Source organism: Pyrgilauda ruficollis, unplaced genomic scaffold, assembly GCF_017590135.1.
Source record: "Pyrgilauda ruficollis isolate IOZ18807 unplaced genomic scaffold, ASM1759013v1 scaffold127, whole genome shotgun sequence".
Taxonomy (NCBI): Eukaryota; Metazoa; Chordata; class Aves; order Passeriformes; family Passeridae; genus Pyrgilauda; species Pyrgilauda ruficollis.
The window spans coordinates 84,028-100,287 of record NW_024511099.1 but is presented as its reverse complement, the minus strand read 5'-3'; the positions used below and the strand labels follow the sequence as shown (position 1 = coordinate 100,287).

General features: G+C 51.6%; 1 long non-coding RNA gene across 1 annotated transcript; it reads left to right on the top strand.

The window, feature by feature from the left end:
• The first annotated feature begins 733 nt into the window (after nt 1-733).
• LOC121348609 lies at nt 734-3,290 on the top strand. The gene is made up of 3 exons (XR_005954379.1): nt 734-815; nt 1,183-1,379; nt 1,684-3,290. It is a non-coding gene; the product is annotated as an uncharacterized LOC121348609 (long non-coding RNA).
• The last annotated feature ends 12,970 nt before the right edge of the window (nt 3,291-16,260 follow it).

Below are 16,260 nucleotides of genomic sequence, written 5' to 3'. Positions count from 1 at the left end.
TAAAGGTGACAAACGGCTCAGGGATGGCACATCTCACTTCCAAGGCTGGATTTAAAGAGTGGAAAAAATGTTGTCTGGTTACTTGTCTGAAAAAGTTTAGGAAGATTATTTTTATGATATTTTTGAAGTCAAAGAACTGAGCCTAATTCTGTCTTAAGATAACCATTTTGGGGCTGACTGAAATGCCCTTTGTGTCAGTGGTGGTTGGAAAGAGAATCTGAGTTCATTTGGTGAACTTATATGAGGGGCTGGGGCATCTGAGCAAGAAAGTTCATTGCAGAAATTCTTAAGGCTCCATCCTCATGGCTGAAGGAGCATTTCTAGGAGCTGGACTGGTTTCTTTCTGAGAGATCAAAGTGCCCTGTGCCTTTAGCTTATCAAAGGGATTTGATTGTGGTGCTTGAGTTGTGCAGCAGTAGGCAGCTCTATGGGGCTTAGCAAGGATCAACATCTGGATACAAAATGCAAATGAGATCAAATTAGAAACCAGGAAAACCTTTTCAATAGTGTGAGATTGAAACAGCAGAGCGCTCTGCCAAGGGGAGCTTTTTATCTCTGAATAATTTTGAGCTATGGCTGATGACCTTTCTGCAGGTGCTTTTATCCATCACAAGTTCCTGGGCTCAGCACAAAAATAAATCTGAAGGGGGAGAAAAAATGCAGCAGCTTCTTTTGGCCTTAAGGTCTCACAAAGGTTGAAAAGGACATGGCAAACTAAACTTGCCTTGTGTTTCTGAGATTATCGAGAAGATAAAGAGGTTGTTACAGTCCAGGCGTTGCTGCTGACTCCCTGTCACGCTTTTTTGCTGGCTGAGGTCTGTGCTCAGTCTCTGCAGCCCATCCTTGGGTTTTGGGAGGGTTAATGGGTGTGTGCAGAGTGCTCTGGGTGAGGAGGGAGGGCATCATTTATTGCTGCAGAGATTGGAGACTCCCTGATGTGATTATAACGTGTAGTGATGGAGGCTATTTTTGTTGTATGTTGTGAATATTTCCTTGTATGGAATCACAAGGAGCCTACTTGTGACTTGCAGTTCTGTTGAAAGCTCCAGCCACAAGGCTCCCAAAGTCTTTGACATTCCCAAGTCAGTGCTGTATGCAGCAGCGTTAATTAGCCTTGGGGGCAATGCATAATATTGCTGAGATGATGATAATGGAAATGCCTCCGGGCTTTTCTCTTTGCAGAGGGATTGGACAGAGTGGCACCTCGGGGCCTGGCATCTTGTACCTGGAGTGAGCAATCCCCAGGGAAATGGGAGGAAACTCTTAATTCTTCTTACTGATCCAGACTGCTGCTCAGCAAATCCCCTCACCACTGGAGCTGCAGATCTGAAATGGCATTAAAGAGGAAATCAACCTTTTGCACAGTTTCCTCTTGGAAAGTGAGTGTTACTTCTAATTATAGCGATTGCAATGTTTCAAATGCTCTCCCAGGGACCGGGATGCTGGGGGTGGGGAGGGACAGCTGGAAATGCAGATATGTCCCCCCTGTCCACTGATTCCTGGGTGTTATCTGTAACAGGAGTGGAGAGAAACAGTCCTGGCCATGTCCCCACGCCACTCCTGGTGCTGGTCACCGCTGTGTCCCTGACAGCGTCAGCCTTGGTGGCAGAAACACTTCTCCCAAGTCGTGACTGCTTTTTAAAGAAGCTCAAACTGTCTTTTTCCCCCCGCCTCTTCCTCCAGCAGTTCAGTTCTGCACTTCTCCGGCTTCCTTCCGATGGTGAGCAGCACACTGTGAGCGATCCTGCCCCAGGCCCCAGGCCGGGCCCTCCTGCAGAGGAGCCACCAGCCACGGACGAGTTGAGCCTGCCACCTCCTGGTGACACTCTCCGGGACTGACCACAGCTTGCAGCTTTACAGCAGCACATCTTGGCTCTTCTCTGAGGCCCCTCGAGCCCCCTGACCCCAGAGATCTCTGCTGTTGTGGAGTTGCCCTTGTGGCTCTCCTGTGGGGTGTGGGCCTGTGGTTCCCCCTCTCTTGTAGAGGTGAGGCTCAGAAGCTCAGCTCTGTCCCCTGTGACGTGCTTGAGTTTGGCATCTGATGCTTTGAGGACCTGGATTTCCTGTGTGGAGAGCGCACAGCACACAGAAAAGAGGTGGACTTCTGAGGAGGAGGGTCCAAGTCATCCTCTGGAGTGTGTCAGGGCTGTGGCTGTTTGGCTCTGAGCCCTGCCTGGAGCATGTCCCAGTTTTGGCCACCTGTTGCCCTTCGGTGGCTGGTGCTGGGTGCTGGGGGAGCCTGGCTTGCCCTGGGAGCTCACAGAGCCATGTCCCTGCTCTGTGCTGTGTCTCTGGGTAATGTCATTGCAGCCACACTCAAATACCATCTCTATGGTGATGACTCAGGCATGCAGCCCCTCTCTGGGCTCTCCTCTCCCTGTCCAAATTCATATCTCAGAGGAGCTCTCTGACATCTCGTGAATGTCTCGCCACCCTTTCAAGCACAGCACGGCCAAATCAGAGCTTTTAACCTCTCCTTCTCAGCTCAGGGACTCCCTGAGCTCAGCAACACCAGGATGCTGCTTTGCTGCCAGAACCTGAGTCCTGGCTTCATCTCCTGCCTCCTCACATATCTTCACATCCTGGGCACATCAACAGCTTGCATAACCTTGCTAAGCCTTTCCTAAAGCTAAAACTCTCACCTTCTCTTTCATCACATCCCCCTCCACTTGTTGCAATATTCTTTTTTGTCCTCAACAAACTTGCTGTGGGCCAGCTTGCATCCACAGGGATGCTGTTTCAGGCATTGCTTCCCACCTTTCCTGCCTCTCCTCCCTCATCCTCTGGGCTGCCCTCCTGCCCTCTGCCTCCCCTTGATCCCACCCATGTCCCTGCCAGCTGCGAGGGCTGTATCCTCCTGTTAATTCCTCATTTTATTTCTAAATTGTAAACTTTGGGCTCACAGACAGTTTTCTTTGCTGCTCTCCTCAGCAATGCCAAGGCAATCAGGCTGCTGCATTTCAGTCGAGCTCCTATTGACTGGCACAAATGGGAAAACTCACTTGTGAGCAGGGAGGGGGGCACTGGATGTACAGGGCAAAGGATTTCCCCAGGCTCTCGTCAGGGAGGTGGCTCCAAGGCTGCCCATCCGTCCCTGGGGGACACGGGGCTGTCAAGGGCTGCTGGCAGCACTGAGCTGAGCCCTGCCAGCCCTGCCCAGCAAAGAGGTGGCAATTCAGGTGCCAATAAACACTCCTGGCTCCAGGCACAGGACTCAGCTTCTTCTTGCAGTTGTTGGAGTGCAGCTACCCCAGAGGCTAAATAAGGTTAAACAGGCCCCAAAATAGGGATTGGGAATGGGGGCTGCTGAGTGAGCAGGGTTAGAGCTTTCACCTGTGAGCACAGTGAGGCTGGGAGGATGAATTCTGCCTCAGGGTCTGAGCTGTCAGCTGCACTGGCATGGGGGACATGAAGGAATGCCAGGAGCTTGCTGCACTCTGGTCTGGTCCCCTTAGTGGGCAGAGGAGGCTGTTCCTGCAAACGTGCTGCAGGACAGCTCTGGACCAGCCTCTTGCATAGGAGACACCAAAGAACTGGGGCAGAGCTGCTGCTGTGTCCCAGAAAGGTGTTGGCAGAGCCTGTACCTGCAGTTCCCCTGCCAGCTGAACATTCATTTAGCAGGAGCAGGGAGCTGTGATGTGCCTCTGCTCGAAAGCAAAGGCTTTCCATTAATTTATTGATGCTGGGCTCCAGCCTCATCTCTGCTCCTGCAGATGGATGAAAGCAGCTCCTTGTTCTCTTCTGGCAGGAGCAGGGCAGGTGTGTGTCAACAGGAGTTTTTTTCTGACATGTGAGGAGCTTATCCTAAAGCAGCTCATTCCCAGGTTCCTCCTGCTGGTTCTTATGTGCATCCCTGGGCTTTGACATCCTGCATCCCCCTGAGCCCCCAGGCTGTGCCCTGACCTCTCTACAGCCCTCACAAGAGCTGCCCTTCTCAGCTGAGCCATCCACATGAGGGATAGTTTTAAAGTGGCTGCAGAAGAGGCACACTTACACCCCTTGCTCTGATCCTTTCATACAGGGAAAGGTTCTGTTCAGGAAGATTACACTGATTTTTTTAAAATTTAAGGATGGGAACCTCACCATTGCCTAGCTGTGCTCTTTCTTCATTCCCTAAATCCTCCCAGCTGGGATTTCTTCATTTTTGCTCTGTCTCCACTGGGTTTCATCTATGGCACGACAAAAGCAGTGTCAGGTGTTCTGTTTTTCCAGTGAATTCATCCTGTGGCCATGGCCTGCCTGGGGTTAAAAACTATTGCTGTCCTCTGGGCAGTTTGCTTTGCAGCAGAGAGCACAGCTCCTGGGAGACAAAAATTGGTGATGCAATCCCAATTTTGAAGAACTTGACTTTGGATCACATGATGCCACCCCAGAAGTCAGTAAAAGCACTGAGTGGGAAATCCCCTGAAGTTCCCAAATCCCCATAATGTTCCCACAGTGCTGCCCTGGAGGGGTGCTGTGGATCTGCTCCATCTCTGGGCAGGGAAGGGCAGCACAGTGTGGGCTGGCACTGATGGGCTCCTCAGGTCAGTTCTGCCTGCCTGGAATCACCCACTTCCCCAGGATGCCCTGGCTGAGCAGTGCCAAACTGGCTCAAACAAGCCCCAAACAGTTTGGATGGAGCTTTCTTGGCTCTGTGCTTGAAGCATCTTTAGTTATTATCTGAACCAACAAGGTCTTCTGATGGTGTCTTGTCATATTTACCTTTTCTCTACTAAAAAGGCCAAAGCAGAGTCCACAGGTGCTGAGCACAGAAAGCAGCTTTGCCTTGCTGTGCTGGGTGATGCAGGGCTCAGCCCTCGCTGTGTCACCCTGCCAAAAAAATGAAGGCCTTGCTGTTTCCACTGAAATTAATCCTTATGGGAATCTGCTCTCTGATGCAATGCTCAGCAGGAGATTTCTTTTTCCCATCACTCCGCTTATTTCAGCTTGAAAAATAAACAGAGGCGAAAAAGCAATAGACAGTAAAAATATCTGGGAGCTGCTGGAAGAGTTCAGGGTTTGCCATGTGCCCGTGGGGAGCGCCGGGTGCTGCCTCAGCTGCCGTTCTTCAGCACTGAGAGCCGAGGCAAAGACTCAACACCCTGCCTCCAATTCTGGCTCAGGATTGCATTAGAAATAATAAACATCTGAGCTCTGATTCTCAGCTGGCAATATCTGTAAGTGGAAGGGAATGTACAGGATGGGAACCAGCAGCCCATGGCCCAAAGGAGCAAGCAGCTGTTGCTGGGAGTGGGAAATGTGTGGAGAGGAAGAGGAGGGGGCTGCAGTGGGGCTGGGGGTGCTTCAGAGTGTGGGATGGGGACCAAAGGAGCCTCCTGGAACCTGCATTCCTCTGGGGACAATGGTGAGATGGAGGAGGAAGAGGAGGAAGGCTCTTATGTTTCTTCACTGCTTTGTATCTGGAATATATCTAAATCCTGGGCCCGAGCTTCAATTAGGGCCTAAAAAGTGCTTCAGTCCAGAGTGCTTGGCCTGAGGCTTCTGTTTGTGCTGGCCCACTGCCCACAGCAGGAGAGGGCTGGTGTCCTGGGACCTTGGGACCAGCCCTCTGAAGCCCATGGCTGTGGCTCTCCTGGCTTTGCTCTGCATCTCCAGGGCTGCTCTGCTTTGGTGCTCTTCTTCTGCCCCTGTACCTTTGCTGCTTCGCTGCTGGGTCCATCTCTCCCTGCCTTTGCCAACCCAGCACAAATCCCCTCAGTGATGGAGTCTGCATTTGAGAGGGTTTTTTTTTTTGAACTCGTCATCAGCAGAGCAGAGTTGAGTGAAGAGCAGGTTTCCTTGTTCAGTGGCTGAGCTAAAAACACTTGGGGAAAAAATCATGTGGGGTTGAGCTGAGATCTGTGGGAAAGGCTCCCTTTGGGTGTGCTTAAGAAGACACATGAGCTGCTGAGTACCTCCAGGAGCTGGGGCTGGTGGCCTGCAAGGCTGAGTGACCTTGCGCCTGTCCCCAGCCCCACGACAGCACTGTGCTGCCTCACAGACCCAGGAGGAAGAGCTCCACAGCCATGGGAGCTGACTCAGCCTTGCTGTTTGCTTTTTCTTCCAGGGGTTGTTCCTCTGAAAGCTGTTTGTGGCTCTTTTTCTCCATTTCCCTCTCTTCTAGAGGGCCTATCTGTCATCTCCTGAAGACCATCCCCAGTCCTGCTTCCATAAGGAACCCAGTGAGGTTTGATGTGTGAGATCAGAGAAGGCAGAGTCAAATGTCACATCCATGTGAGTTCCCAGGGAGGGAGGAAGGGAGAAACTCTGCAGTTGTTTGTTGGCTTCAGGATGATTAAAACCCAGACCCACACTCGTGGTGTGCTCAGGGCACACATGTGGGTCCCCACGGTGTGCTGGGCAGTGTGACCTGCAATCTGACAGCTCTAAGTGCTGGGGCAGGGCAGGCTCACCTCCACCTCCTCCTCTTCCCTGGCTGTAATTTCCTGCAGTGAACCAAATCATCATTTCACTGGAAATAGACGAGTAGCAGGAACAGGTCCTTGGGGCATCTGTCTTGTCAAGGGGATGGGTCAACAGAACTACTCAGACTCAAACACTGGCCATGTTTTGCCTCCTAAATGTGGCTCCATTCACCAAGAGGTGCATTCCTGATGAGATGAGCTCGAGTCAGGCAGCAGAGCACACTGCAGATAATAGCCTGAGTGAAAAACCAGCCGAGTATAGGAATTTTAATTAAACCTGACAAACCCTGAGAGGAAGAGGGAAGAGACAGAGACCAGCTGGCATAAAGATGCTGAGTAATCTGAGTTTGGTGAGTGCTGTTGACCTGCCGCAGTTTAGGAGGATGTGCATGCCCCTAGGTGCAGGGGCCAGCCACAGGTCCTTCCATGATGCTGGGTCAGGAGAGAAGCCAGAAGGAGCCCTGATCATGCTGTGCTTTGCACAAATACATTAAACCATCCTTGGCAGTAAATTGGCACCAGGATGCTGTGCCCTGTTTCTGAGAGCACTGAGATGATGGGGTATGAAGGGAGGATGGACTGTGCTGCTGGGGGATTTTGTGCCCCCTCTCATGATGCAGATGGGGCTGATCCATCCACTGCAGTCTCCAGGCACATTTTGAGACCCTTTGCCGTTTACCATGTACCCATGCCATGCTCCAGGACCATGCAGGAGCTGGGAGCAGTCCTGATACCTGGAGCCTTATCAGAGACCCACAGATTGGTTTGGGTTGGAAGGAGCCTTAAAGCTCCTCCTGTTCCACCCCCTGCCGCGGGCAGGGACACCTTCCACTATCCCAGGCTGCTCCAAACCCCATCCAACCTGGCCTTGGACACTTCCAGGGATGGAGCAGCCACAGCTTCTCTGGACATCCCGTGCCAGGGCCTCACCACCCTCACAGGGAAGAATTCCTTCCTTATATGAACCCTGTGTCAGTTTGATGCCACAACCCCTCATCCTGTCACTCTGTCCTTGTCAGAAACCCTCTCCAGCTCCATCGTCAGTGTGTGCAGTGTCCCTGGGCCAGGAGTGCTGCTGGGTGGGTGGCACAGGCTCTGCAGCTGGGCACAGTGTCTGTGGCATGGGCACAAACCAGGGAAGGGCTGTGGGAGCTCCTGGCTGTGCACAGAGCCTGGCTGCCCTTGCTGAGCTCTCTGGGGCATTTGACACACGGTCTGAGCCAGCTTTAAGTCCCCTTGGGCTATTAATGCAAACAGAAAGGCATTGGTGATACATTTTAGTTTAGCTGGAAAAGCCTTCAGAGCAATGCTGAATAAGGATTAAAAGGCCATTTAATCTATTTTTTTTGCCTTTGCAAACACAAGGAAAATTCAAACCAGCTGACAGGGCTGGTGGTTTTGAGCCAGTTGCAGCAGCCTCTGGGATTTCCTTGGCATGTTGGATCTGCCTGTGGGGAAAAGCTGGAATGAACCAGGTAATTTGGGCTGTGTCCTGGTGGTGTTGCAAGCAGGGGTGGCTGATGGGCTGCTCTGCTTTCCCTTGCCCTGTAATGGAGACAGTGAGCATTGTGCCAGGTGTTTTACCTGCCTGGGGTGAGGATGGATTCCTGCCCAAAGAGGAGAGCCAGGGAAACAGAGCTAAAGAAGGCAGGAGGGATGCTGGAAAGATGCATTTTACCATGAGGATCCTGCTGGCAGCCAGATACATCCCCAGGCATCCCTCCCCTTGCCTGCATGCCCAGCATCTTTGCTTGGCTCTGCCCTGGCAGATCCAAACCCTCCATCTGTCTCCTGGGCTGGAGATGATATCAAACCCATGTTGATGCTCTGTCCCTGCTCTAATTTCCCAGCTGTGTGTGTGTGGCTCTGGGGATCTTTTCCTGCCTGTTTAACTCAACTGGGAGGATTCTTCAGGTGCTGTTCACATCTGCCCTGTCTGCCACAGCCCTGCCTGGACATGAGTCTGACAGCTTATACTTCACCTGGTTTTTCAGCCCCACTCCATGCTCCATGTCCATCCACTCCTGGTAAGATGTGTTTCACCAGTCTTGAGTACAATTTTTTCCTAAGTGCAAGTTCCATCTGGAGTAATTGCAGCTTTATTGCAGCCATTGTATTATGCAAATAATAAAACTCCATTAATGTGGCATAAAATGAGGGCAGCAGAGGCTGGAAGGAGGATACACATGGGGTACAACTATAGCATCCCGTGCTGGATGCCACTTTCTGGTGCCTGCAGGAGGGCTCAAGCTTTCCTCAAACCACCCCTGGGGCCCTCCTGGTGTCCCCCAGTTCCTGCCTGGAGCTGAGCTGCACATGTGAGTGAGGGCATGTCCCCAGCTCATGTGCCAGAGCCCATCTTTGTGTGCCTGCAGCACTCTTGAAATAATCGTGCCCAAACATTTTGCCTAAGCCCTTTGCTGTCCTCATCCCAGCTCTGTGCTATCCCTGGAAAATGCTGGCTCTTGCTGAAGGCCAGGCTCTCCTGGCTGCTCCTCCAGCTGCCGGTTGGTTCAAATTAACTTTGCAAGCAAAGCTCTGCCTCGTTTTCTTCTGCCTCCAACAAGCTCCGGGCTGCTCAGCGCCTGTGTGGCCTGTCCCCCTCCATGCCTTGGGGACAGAGCTAATGAAAATCATTCTGGTTGGAAATCACAGCCTGGGAGAACGGGTTTCTCCTCTTCTCACCAGGAACCCGGCTGGAGAGCCCGGGTGGCTGAGCAGAGGAAACTGGTTTTGGGGAGCAGGCGGGGATGTGGAGCAGGGCTGGCTGCTGGCACTTGGGGAGTGTGCTGGCTGGGGAAGGGAGACTCCCTGCAAAGCTGTACAAGGTCTGAGCTTTGCTTTTATGCAAACCACGAGCATGGGCTGGATACACCAGCCAAAGAGGCCAGGCTGCCATAAGGACTTCAAATCCCTTGTGCACCAGAGCTGCGACCCCCTTCAGAATCTGCCTGGTGAACTCACTGCCCAGGACAGACCATGTAAAGGGAGGGGTCCCAAAGCATCTCAGGTGCCTGCAAGGATTTTAGGAAAAGCCTGGTGCATTCTTGGGAAGCCTTGATCCATGTGTGCCACACACTCAGCCCGTTGGTCCTGGAGCACATGGGTACCAGCATGCTAGTTACCATCCCTGCATCCCCACAGCCCCATCCCTTGCTTGCCCCAGCGTGGCTGTGACAGCAGGTTCAGTAAGGAGGGGTTTCTTGGCTTGAAAACCAGAAGAATCCCTGGTCTTTTGGGGTATGGAGAATCCTTGGGAGGCCAGGAAGGCTCCAGGGGGGTCTACTGGGTCTGCTCTGTTGGGATCATTCCTGCCTCTACAGCACTGCAGGCTGGACTGGACATAGGACAGTGATTAATTGCATTTCACATTGCTTTGCCCACACAGTGAAATTAGCAAGCCTGAAAACGAGGGGCAGTTTCCCAGGGGAAGGAAGAGCTGAATCTCGGCCCAGCAGGGCCTGGTCTCCTCTCTGTGGCTTGGTGGAAGCAGCCTGTGGGGCTGGCAGAGCTGAAACCCTCCGTGTTCCACTTCAGTGAGGAGCAACCAAGAAAGCTGGGCCAGCTCTGAGGCTGTGTTTGGCCTCTGGTCAGTCCCACGTGTGCACAGGGTCCCGTGTGGCCTCGGCCAGCTCTGCCATGGGACATGTCCCACTGCCCCTCCTGGTTCTGCAGTGTCCCTGGGGCTTTAGAAGAGTGTCACTGGAGAGCACAGCAATTCTCTTGGCTGATTCAGAGAGTGGAAACACCAACAAGCTGGGGCTGATGTGCTCAGTGCTTTGGCAGTGCCCAGCCTTACCCCATGTGCTCAGCCTGCTGTGGGCAGCTGGCTGCTGCTCCCAGGGGAGTGGGTGGAACCATGCTCCAGGCTGAGGAAGGAAAGCAGGAGTGCAGAAGGATGCTCTTCTCTCCAAAGCCGGCTCCAGAGCTGGCTGGAAGGATTTCTTTGGGAAATGTTGGCACAAGTTGCAGGTGAAATCACTCACAGAGGAAAGGCTGGCTTATTCTGAGGTTTCTCCTGGGTTTAGGTGGCTCAGGAGGGTGTGTTTGTAACAACTGCACTCTGAGGAGCAGAGGGAGAGGATTAACCTCTGAGTGTCTCTCAGGGGGAAGAAATCCACTGTCAAGCACAGCCCAAAGCTCAGAAGAGCAAATAGATTTCACTCCTGCATTTCTCTCTCCTTCCTATCAGCACCCATGGAAGCACCCATGAAGAACTTGCCAGTGATGAGCTTTGGGAACAATTCTTTCCACAGACTTTTCTTTCCCAAAGAAAGAAAGAAAGAAAGAAAGAAAGAAAGAAGACTTTTTTTTTTAAAAGCCTTCTTTTTGAGTTGCTGGGTCAGCTCTTTGGCTGCTGCTGGTGATTCCAGTGGATGCTTTTCCCCTCGTTAAACCCTGCCCTGTGCGGAAATGCGTGAGCTGGGGAGCTCTGACACCCTGGTCCCTGCCAGGGTCCTGCCACCACGCCTGCCGTGATTGATGACTGTGCACAGGGGGCTGCAGATGCTGTGGTTGCACAGAACAACAGGGAGCTGGTTCCTGTGGTCGGGGGAGATGCTATCTGTCTGGGATTTGCCTCAGGAAAAGCCCCCCCCCCAAGGCCTTCCCTTCAAGTTGCAAAACCAGTTGAGGCCACCCCAGATTTGGCCGTTTCTTTGCATAAGCACTAAATGGAAGGGAAGATTTTAGCAAGCCCCTTCAGATGTGCTGCTCAGTGGAAAACTGGGCAGGAAAGCCAAAATTCACGATGGCTGCTGAATGCAAGGACACAGGGAAAGACCTTTCAGGCTTTGGTCAGACCTCTCCTGGCTCAGTAAGGGTGGAATTGATGGAGCCTTGGAAAAACTGAGCTGCAGGGTTGTGATCTCTGGACCCTTGACAAGGGGAGCTCTGGATGAGTGAAGATGTGACACTGGATCTTTAGAACCTGGGGGTGTGTGTCCCCAGACCCTGGGGCAGTGGTCACTCCTGGGATGAGCTGGGTGGACTTTGCCACTTGCCCTCACAAGGGAGAGCTGAGCCTCCTGACCTCCATGGGGCTGGACCCATCAGCCCCATGGAGATGCTCCATTTTGAGCTCTTTTCTTCTTCATGACATGTGGCTAAAATACAGATTTCTAGTGGCCTCTTTTTTTTTCTGTACAGATTATTTGGGTGGGAGCTTCCCAGAAGGATGGAGCCCACCTAAACACACAAATACACATAAAAACCTCTTGCTGCTTCAGAGTGCAAAACAGCCCTGCTCAAATCTGTTGTAAAACCATGCAGATCAAGTCTCCCCTGCTGTAAACAGCTGCTGTCAGCTGTAAAATACCTCCTTTTTCAATTTGCAGTACCTGGACAAAGCAATCTGCCAGGATTTGGTGAGACACCATGCCCATCTATCAGCTGCTGTCACCCTACCCTGAGCCTTGCTTGATCCCAGAGAATCAATCCTGCCTGATGTATAAATACTCGATCTGGAGTCTCAGCTGTGGAGGAGAACACAGAGCTGTCAGATAAGCTGCAATTAGTACATTTATCTACTTTATTTTCCTGTCGTTTCCCAAACACCATTTGCCTGCCTGCTTTTAATACACGTTATTAAACCTGCAGTAAATGTTGATTAAAGAAGCCTTAATCCCAGGTGTTTGTTTTCTAACACTGCTGTGAGATGCACTCTTCAACTGCCTTCAGGAAATTTTATCTTTTTAGGATTTTTTTCCACCTTCCAAGCACAGTTATGCCTGGGAAATAGGATTTTAAGAGCAGATTAGTGAGTTGTCCTTCTGATTTGCTTTGATGTGCTTGGCTCCACTGGAGAGGGTGATGGGTCACAGCTTTGCAGGCAGCTCTGCTGCCATGGAGAAGCACTTCCACCCCTTCACCAAATGCTCCACAACCACTTTAAACAAAATACTGCAGAAGAGATAGATATATTCTTATTAGTCTTGCAAGAGAAACTACAGCAATCAATCCTAGTGCTAGACTAACTCCTTCCCTTTGCAATTTGGATGTTTAGAAGCAATTTGGGGAGTAATCTCTGCGAATGGCAGCATGGAAGTAACTGCCTGCAATAAAACATTGCGGGGGTGACTGTTATCCTAATGATATTTCCAACAAACATTACTGAAATATGCTTTCCTCTCTAAAAATGGTAACAGAATTTAAATGTTCTTAGTGGTAACATGGAAATGGAGTAAAAATTAGCTGGGTTGGTCCTGTGATGATGATGATTTTTTTATTATTGCCATGGTGGGTGGGTTCCCCCCTTCCTACTGCCCTGTTTATCCAGGGGTACAGCATTATTCCCTGTTCATTATTCTCTGCTTCATGACCTGCTCATGTGCTATTTCATGTGACAAAGCCCCTTTCCATTAAACCAATATAAATAATTGCTATATTCTTTCACAGAGGAAGCAGGAATATTGCACGTGGCAATAGCATTACAGGAAAAGCTGCTGGTCTGATCCCAATGGCCTGTTCTCCTTCTTATTTTTTTTTTTTTTTCCAGATGGGTTAGTCTCTTATTCTTTGTGAATAATTTATCCAGGTATGCTTGAGAAATACTCTAAAGAAATTACGGCTGTCTTAAAACATCTATACCAGTGCTCCCTGTTGGGAGGTTCTCCAGTGATGCCTGAAGAACCTTCTTTTATCCTTTCAGCAAAGTGGTTTCCTCTGTGTGTGTGAGCAGGCCAGGGGTGTTGGGCTGTGCTGGGATTTTAGGAGGGGAGCTGGGGAGGGTCAGAAGCTGGAGGTGGGCAGTGATGGGCAAGGAGTGTGGACCATCCAGCCATCATCTAATTGTGAGGTTAGAGGGGGCTGAGATGTTTGGGGATGCAGTTTGGAGTTGGGCAAATCCTCCGGGACCTGTGACGGAATCACAGAATTTTTAAAGCTGGAAAAATCCTCTAAGATTTTTCAGCACAACCATCACTGCAGCACTGACAAGGGCAGCACTAAACCATGTCCCCAAGTGCCACATCTGCGCGTCTTTTAAATCCCTCCAGTGATGGTGACTTCACCACAGCCCTGGGCAGCCCATTCCAGTCCTGGACAACCCTTTCAGTGAAGAAATTTTCTCTATTTCTCTACTAAACAATCTAATTCTTCCTTTAACTCAGTCAGTCTGCTGGCTGCAGCTGGGTTGGGTTTATAGAGCAGGCTAGCTGTGGGTGGGGGCTTCAGGGGGAGCTGCCATGCCTTCCTTGGGTGTGTGGGTGCGCGTTGGGTGCCTCTGGTTGCTGATGGAGCCCATGGTGGCCAGGTCTCTCCAGCCTATTGCTTCCTGTTTTTCAGCATTTCCTAACCAAAGTGGGATGGATGGAGGAGCACTGCCAATCCATGCTCCTGTCTCCATCTGGCCAAGCTGAGAGGTCTTGGAGGCCAGAAGGAAAAAACTCACCAGGATCATCATCAAGGCATCTGAAATCTCAGGACATCATGAGCTACAGGAAACACAAGGAGTAAAAATCTGGGGGAGGCTTCAGACATTTGCTGTGCCTGGTGCTTCTGCTCAGAATGCAGCCGAGCATCCTCCTCCCCCGGAGTCACAACACAGCCCTGCACGGCCAATTAAATTCTGTGTGAAATGAAGGCCGGGGTGTTGCTCAGCCCTCGCTGTCCCTGTGGAAGGGGGGGCTGCTGTCGTTAGCAGGACTGTCCCCCCTGAGAGGGGGAGCCAGCTCTTTGCTGCTCCCCGCCGCTGCTGGGGATGCTTTCCATGCCCTGCCTCAGTCAGATGCAAAGCTATTAAGGCAGGTGATTAAATGTGATTCCTTTCTATTGATCCTCCGCTGCTTCCCAGAGCCAGGGCTGACGTTATCCTCTTTGGATATTCATGGAGCTCCTGCTGAGAGCCGGCTCGGGAATCCTTCTGGGCAAAGGTGTCAGCAGCCGTCTGCCGCCTTCTGCAGCGCTTTGGCTGCCAGGCTCCTGTGAGGAGCTCCTGGGCACGGGGGACAAGGGCTGTGAGCATTGGCCCGTGAGCCACCATGGTGTGACCCCATGGTGTGACCCCATGGTGTGACCCCATGCCGGCTGTGAGGGCCCGTGGCCAGCAGGAGGAGGAGGAAGAGGAGGAGGAGAGGTCCTGGAGCATCCTCCCGTTCCTGCAGCTCAGGCTCCCTCTCGCTCTGCACTGATGGGATGCTGATGTCCTCTCTCCTCTGGATGTTGGGCAAGCCAGGCTGTACCTCTGGGGATCACTTCTTCCTTCCCATGGTTGTGAATACCATTTTTCCTACGGTTCATGTAGGTTTGTTTTTTTTTTCTCCTATTTGCCTAATTTTCAATGGAAGCATCTCCCCATGAGCAGATGCTGAGGGAGCCCAAGTGACACCACCCTCTTATTTGGATGGGGAAGTCAAGAACAAAAGGGAAGGCCTTAGAGCAGGCAGGCTGTTCTCCAAATGCACTAGAAAAAACAACAAAAAAATTTGGTTCTAAGGCATTTTTGCTAGGTGTTTGGTTTGCAGCCAACAGCCTAATGCATCACTGAGTTTAGCTCCATCCATTCTGCGGTGCAGTTGCCCAAGAAATCAATGCCCTGACATACTTTCCTTTGCTAGAAAATACACTTTTGCTTGAGTGGGTGTGAAAACCGAGCTCTTGCCAAAACCTTGTGAGTGCTGGGGAAGGCTGTCCCGCTGAGCCCAGCTTCCAAAGGAGCCACAGGACAAAGGCTTCGCTCTCCGACTTCTGTTCTACCCGCAGGGGCCACGGGGCTTTGAATACTGACCAGAGAGCAATTTAACACGGGAAATGTCTCCCAGTTTCTGGCTGAAAAGAACATTTTTCTAGTGCATGGCCAGGTGGTTTGTAGTCTAGGCTGATTTTCTGGCTTCCTTTATTCATAAAGCATACAAAAAAAAAAAAAAAAAAAAAAAAAAAAAAAAAAAAAAAAAAATCCCCTGCATCACCTGGGCTGGGCTCTGACTCCTGCACAGACACAGCTTCACTGTGCTTGCTGCGGGCTGCCTGCTGAGGTGATGGTGATGGGCTCCCCCCAACAAGGGTGAATTTTTGGAAGCTGTTCTGCAGGGCCAAGTGCCTCTGCATGATTGCCCACAGTGAGAATGGGTTTTGGGAAATGGTGGTTTCCTGAAGGGACAGGCTCCATGGATTTGGGTCTGGGGGATGCTCTGCTGGTGTCAGCCCTCTGCCATCCCAGACCTGTGCTCCCAGATCTCTGTCTCACTGCTGGCACTGTCCATCCCCCTGTCTCCCTCCTGCCAGGTCTCTGACTCACAGCCTTACAACTTTATAGGTTTTCCAGAGCCTTTCCAGTGCTACTGAGGCAGTGCCTTTCATTTTGAGGGTGAAGCAAGGAATGGTTAATGCCTTCAGGAACGGGTGAGCCATGTGGCTGGGCTGGCTTGTGCAAGACCCCTGTCCCTTCATGCCCCACATCCCTGCTCCTGATGCAGCACAGAAAAGCACAGGAATGGCCTGATGTCATTCCTGGAGGGTATTGGAGGGGCTTGCTTGTGTTTTCAGCTCTGCTGGGGAGAGGCTGGATGGTTTTGTTCACATCAGAGCCCTTTGCTGCCTGCTGGGATCTGCCTGGAGCATGAGCAGGGTGTGCAGTGCCCAGAGTGAGTGGGGAAGGAAAACCCCAGGAAAATCTTACAGGTGTCCTGGGCACAGGGTGCTGCCAACCCATCAGAGGCTCCTGGATGCTCATTTTTGGAGGGACTGACAGCTCCCAGCTTTGGAGCCCCCAGGAGGAGGAGAGGTGAGCTCCCTGGTGCCCTTACAGCCTCACTGTGCTCAATGGCACACTTTCCTGTGGCCTGGAAAAGCACACACTCCACCTTGAGATTCACTCTGCCCCCTCTAAGAGGTACTGATGCCCTATCTCCTGCCC